At 45.9% G+C, this 6,000-nt stretch overlaps 1 protein-coding gene across 1 annotated transcript in view; it reads right to left on the reverse strand.

Moving 5' to 3' along the window:
* Positions 1-5,715, reverse strand: part of IREB2 (iron responsive element binding protein 2) — a 44,344-nt gene extending 38,629 nt beyond the window's left edge. Inside the window, exon 1 of the mRNA XM_019803551.2 lies at positions 5,602-5,715. The gene's annotated coding sequence lies outside the window, so the exon portion shown is untranslated. The remainder of the gene's footprint in view (positions 1-5,601) is intronic.
* Between the last annotated feature and the right edge of the window lie 285 nt (positions 5,716-6,000).

Here is a 6,000-nt window from a genome sequence, read left to right on the forward strand (position 1 = left end):
CAGGTTTAAACAGGTGCAGAAATCACCCACAGGCAATAGCAACATGAACTGGCTAACAAGCGGCCCAGAGAAACTAAGTGGGACGCAAAAAATACACCAGGGGAAGAAAGGGGGACACAGTCACAAGCACTCTAGGCTTGCCTAAAGCCCCAAGGAGGGTAGCCTGGAGTTCAGACTGAGAGACAGAGCCAGGGCTGCTGGAGTAGCTCCGGGGTGAACCTAGAAACCCCAGTCAAAGCCAGAGCCCTGGAGAAACGATTAAGAAACTGTTCCAGAAGGTCTTGTAACCCCCTCAGATCTGGCAACAGGATTAACTCACACCCACGTCTGATCAGAGTCCAGGTTTCATTTCTGTCTCTAACTAGTACCAAGCCGGATAGGATAGATTTCCAATAAAGAACTGACCTGTTTTTAAAAAAAATATACTGCCACAAATAGAGCCTAAGAAGGCAGAAAAAAAGAAAAGAGATTCCTGCTTCTTTCAGATTTTCTTTCCCTACTCACTGACAAAGGTGCAGAAAATAAGAAAAAATAAGAAAAATCATACCTATTATTGATCAAAGTGCAGAAACACCTACTCTTCCCATTCAGTCCTGGTGAGCATGTATCTGGCAGTGGCTGCTAACGCAGCAGGCACACCCCGCGGGGCTCGTGCAGCCACCCGTGGAACCAACGGTCCACTGTGTCCCGTCACCTACCTGGTTACAGAACAGAAGCCAGAGCCAAACCTGGGCAGGTGGGTGACCACCAGCCTCATGAGGACAATTACATTCCTCTCCCAGGAATTTGCAATCAGGACACAGACTGAACCAGAAAGGTGTTCAGAGCTAAGCGAGGGGCTGAGGCTGCCACTTGGGGCCCCGTATAAAGTCAGCGGGCAGGAGGCTAGGCTGCAGTACAGTAGCGGGCACAGAAACCTGAACCCCTGAGAGAGAAAAACACAGAGCTTCCTCAATTCTGGCCCATCTTCTTGAGATACAGCCATATTTCACCAGCCTGGGAGCTCGGTAGCATGACAAACCCGTCTTCGCTTGAGGTAGTGGGTGTCTCTTCTTGGCCACCCAAAGGGCCAAATCTAGAACAGAAAACGTTAACAAAAGCAAAGATAAAATCAACAGAATCTTGGACAAAATGTGGAGGGTTGGTGAGTCCGTGGTCGCACCTGGAATAGTAGAATCATATTAGGTACAAGTAATCCTTGGAAAGGTACGCACTGTGTGTCGACTCTGCAAGCGAACTATTTCATTGCTAACCGAACGCACAGCCCATTCCAGAGCATTCCAGAGTCCAGGGAAGAGAGATGATTAGAAAACACGGACTTGGGTCCCTCCTAGCAAGGTAACTGTCCAGCAACAGACATGTGACAAGCCCAGATAAACTAGGCTAAAGCAAGAGGCAAAAAAGTCAGCTACGGGTACGACCAGTCTTAACCGGCCAGTAAGACAATCATAACATCATGGCCAGCAGTGGCTACCCTGGGCATTACACAAAGTGAGTAAGAGCCGGCTGCAGAGATAGACGGCTGGAGGGTAGATATTCAAACGGACACAGGGAAGAGACCAGGCAGCCTTCAAGTGACAAAAAGCCTCTGGCTTAGAAATCCTGGTTCCCATGAGCGCTGTCTGTGCTTTCTTCCTCTGTCTTCAGACGTCTGGAAATTACAACATTTTTCCTTAAGTTTCTGTTCCTTATGTTAAGGGTGAAGACTGAACACACGGCATACAGCTAAGGTAGAAAAGAAAAACGCTGACCGCTGACCAGGACAGAGGGAGCGGAACACTTCCAATCCACTAATGCTATGGAACGACAAGCGCGCATCAAAATTAAATGTTACACATACAGAGCAGCTCTGTGTCAACAGGGACGGGCTGATGACAAGCTCCACGCTCACAGCGCTGCACGCTAAGCCGTGGTGCACCCGCTTGGGCCGTCCTGTGCAGCCATCCGAGGCTGCTGAGAAGTCGCAGTAACCCCTGCTACCTGGACTGCCGCTCCGACTCGGAAACCAAGCAGGTTCAGACAGCACGGTTACTAATATTCCAGGACACGGAGAGACGTTCACGAGACAGCAGTAAACAAAGGTTACAAACCAACGTACGCCACGTTTCTGTTAAAAATAGCATGTCTACATATATTTGTACGACTCATCCACAAAGAAACTGTTTCTGCACCACTTGTAATGTGGTCTTTCTGTGATTCTCAACCCCAATCTTATTTCTTATAAACAATTAAAACACTCCTAAAAACTCAGACTTTTCCAGAGGCTGCAAGTTAGGATTTGAGAAACCCGGCCTTGGCTTCACTGCAGCTCAGGGAGGGAGACAGACAGGGTGCCAGGCTGAGCTGAAGGACAGCAGGGGCTCCACTGCTCAGGGACAGCTAATCTCCACCACAAGCTTCATGACAGCCAGCCCCTCCTTGTCCTCCTCTGTCCTCCACACCTTCCTTTCTGCCCGTAGGAGACCTTCCCTGCACCGAACTCCCTGAGTGTGGACTGTCCCTCTGGTTCACCAGCAGCTCAAGTCTTCACTCCTTCAGAAAGCAGCCTCTGACTGCTCTGAGAGCAGTGATCTCTCTCCCCTCGGAAACAGGTCTATTTTCACGGTAACAGTTACTTGACATCTCCAAGGCCACAGTCAGTGCACTCAAGGGCCACACGGGCAGCTTGGGGCCACACGGGCAGCTCGGGATCCCTAAAAATGTGATTTCCTGTAAGTGAAGTTATATAAGACCAAAATGGAATCAATGTGCACAAGGTGTCCACTTCCGTAAAGATCCCGTGAGTGTAAGCCTGGGAAGCAAAAAGATAAAATGGCAGTAAAAAAGCAGAAATCAAATGATTTATGTTGTGCCCCATGGAAAGACAGAGGAAGGGGAAGGAGGAATCCTCCGGGGAAGGAGGAATCCAGGCTGGTTCACTCCCCAACCGTGCAAGCACTTCTCCCTGCGCTGTCCCCCGTAAACGCTGGAAGGCTACCCCCTCTGTCCTCCAGCCTCCTTGAAGGGGACAGCGGCCAGTGACACTCTGGCCAACGAGCTGCAGGCCCATGTGGGGGCTCTTCTCCCTGTTGCCCCTCCAGGGGCCTAGAACATGGGCAGTGCCTGGAGGTGCGGCAGCATCTGCCACCAAAGAATGAAAGCAAAACAGAGAACAAGAAGCCTGGCTCCTGGGTCCTTGCCGACACTGGCGCGCCACAGTCCGTCTGCCAACTCTGGATTCCTGCTTCATGAGAAAGATAAACCCCATTTGTTAAAGTCATTGTACAGAAGGGTTTCAGCTCCCCGCGCTGCAAGAATTCCTGACACGCGAGCAGGGGGCTGACAGGAGTTCACCCCGTCTTTCCTCCCTAGGATAGGAGGACAGAGCACACTCCCCTTCACTGGCAGGGAGCTCACCACAGCTGGCTCTCCACCCGGCCAGCACCGGCACGTGGGCCCGAGCCCCGGTGACCGCCTAAGCCCCCTGAGCACAGGTCTATGAGGCCACTCAGTCTGGTCTCTCCAGAAGGGCAACACACACTTTCTGTCCTGATGACAAACAAGTAAAACAGCCAGCTACTCCAGTTACTCCTTTCTCTCCAAGTCAATTCTTTCAAATTTTATTCCCTCAAGTAATTACTAAGAAATTGCTCTAGTAATTATTAATAAACCTTTCATAATAACCACTCTATGAATAAAACAGGGCTTTAATCCTATGGAAATAAAAACCAAATTTCTGTTTTGAAGGCATTTCTATTTACAGGTGTGTTATTACTGTATTTATCCTGGTTATAAAAACCTGGATACGCTGGAACTCAGTTACCTCTAGATGCCCATGAAAATTTATTTTCCAGAGAAAATTTAGCTTTTACATCATGAACCATTCTCTTTCAATGCACTTTAATTGTTTTTGAAAGTTTCCTACTGATTTTCTGCATTTCAGAAATATAGGCCATCTTCAAGTAAGCATATTTCCACAAATTATCTACAGAAAGAACTTACGCCCAGGGGCGCCTGGGTGGCACAGCGGTTAAGCGTCTGCCTTCGGCTCAGGGCGTGATCCCGGCGTTATGGGATCGAGCCCCACATCAGGCTCCTCTGCTATGAGCCTGCTTCTTCCTCTCCCACTCCCCCTGCTTGTGTTCCCTCTCTCGCTGGCTGTCTCTATCTCTGTCAAATAAATAAATAAAATCTTTAAAAAAAAAAAAAAAAAAAAAAAAAAAGAACTTACGCCCAATTTTTAAAATATCCTCACATATGTTCTTTTATTATTTATTAAACTATAAAATGTGGCTTAAGAAATTCTTAGGCCAGAATCTCTAAATATTAGAAGGAAGTAAAGGGAAATAAAAATCCTTTCTTATGTATAAGCAATTTAGCTGTTCCCTTTTCAAAACGAATACAAACTCATCATTGGTGAAAGGATAAAATAAATGTGAATTAAAGACACGTGGTGCTTACGAAAATGACCAACCTCTCTCAATACAAATCATGGCACCTAAACGTGGAAGGTAAAGGATACTGCTCTCATTTTGGTGAACCTCTTATTTTTAAAGGCAACCTAATTCTAAGACAGGTTGCTTCTCCCAACACACTGAAATTTTCTCACAATGTACAAGAAAAACTGTTAGTGGCAGTCTAGAATATTTAAATACATTAAAATCTACAGAAAAATCACGAAAGCAATCTTAATTAAATTAAATAGTATAAGAAAAGATTAAAAGGAGGGGCGCCTGGGTGGCACAGCGGTTGGGCGTCTGCCTTCGGCTCAGGGCATGATCCCGGCGTTATGGGATCGAGCCCCACATCGGACTCCTCCACTATGAGCCTGTTTCTTCCTCTCCCACTCCCCCTGCTTGTGTTCCCTCTCTCGCTGGCTGTCTCTATCTCTGTCGAATAAATAAATAAAATCTTAAAAAAAAAAAAAGATTAAAAGGAAAGCTCCCTCCAAAATGCACTGCAACAGATCTGGCATTTATATTTCCTAGTAGTTTTCCCAGAAAATCCACACAAACAAAAACCACTTTTCCAAACAGGTCTTCTCTTCATTGGCTGGTTCAGGTGCTCAACTGACAATAAAGTCAAGACTTCCAACCAATTCCCTAGGGTTGAGCCGAGTTCACTCTTCTGAGATCTCAGAGAAACGTTTGGCCTAATCAGGCGCCTGCAAAGGTCTGCCAAAAGTGTTGGCGCACAATCCAGGGTAAACCAAGCCCAGTACTGGAGCGCCACTCCATCAGGGGCCCGCTGACGATGCCTATCCAGGTACGACAGGTAAAGAATCGTGGGCTCTGTTCACTTGAAAAATTGAAGCATGCATGTGACAGGTGCACAGTATCATCAGTTAGGCTTTACTGTTGTTTTTAAATCGCAATAGTTTCTCTGCGGAAAAAATCATTGCTAAATTAACTCACATTTTTAAATGAGAGGTTAAGGTATGGACTTACACCCTCCTCTAACAAAAGTTGTCCCAAAAGGAGTTTTTAAAATGTTAGAGATTATGTGTAGGTTTGCATGTTACAACATGGTGGGAGTAAATCTAACATTTCTTCAGCTCAGCTTAACAAATGCATTTTTATTATTACAAACTAAACAAAGCCCCCAAAGTTTATGCAACATTACCATACTTGGTGCCTCCAAGTCTAGGTACATTGAAGAACTTCTTACGCGAACTGTCATTCAATGTTTCAATAAGGTACTCAAAGGCGTATCCTGAAAAAAATATACATATGCTTTCATTAAACACAGCTACAAAGTACCTTAATTTAAAATGAAAATAACTGGAAGCCCACTTTGTCCAACAGAATTTTCTGCAATGTTGCAAAAGTTCTCTAGTTGCACTGTCCAGTAAGATGCCATTGGCCACACGCAGCTACTGGGCACCTGAAATGTGGCTACAGCAACGGAGGAACTGAATTTTAAAATTTAATTTTTATTAATTTAAATTTAAATAATCACATATGGCCAACGTCCACTGTACTGGACAACACAGCTCAAACCAGGATTCCTGTTGAATAAAAA

Source organism: Ailuropoda melanoleuca, chromosome 9 (genome assembly GCF_002007445.2).
Source record: "Ailuropoda melanoleuca isolate Jingjing chromosome 9, ASM200744v2, whole genome shotgun sequence".
Taxonomy (NCBI): domain Eukaryota; kingdom Metazoa; phylum Chordata; class Mammalia; order Carnivora; family Ursidae; genus Ailuropoda; species Ailuropoda melanoleuca.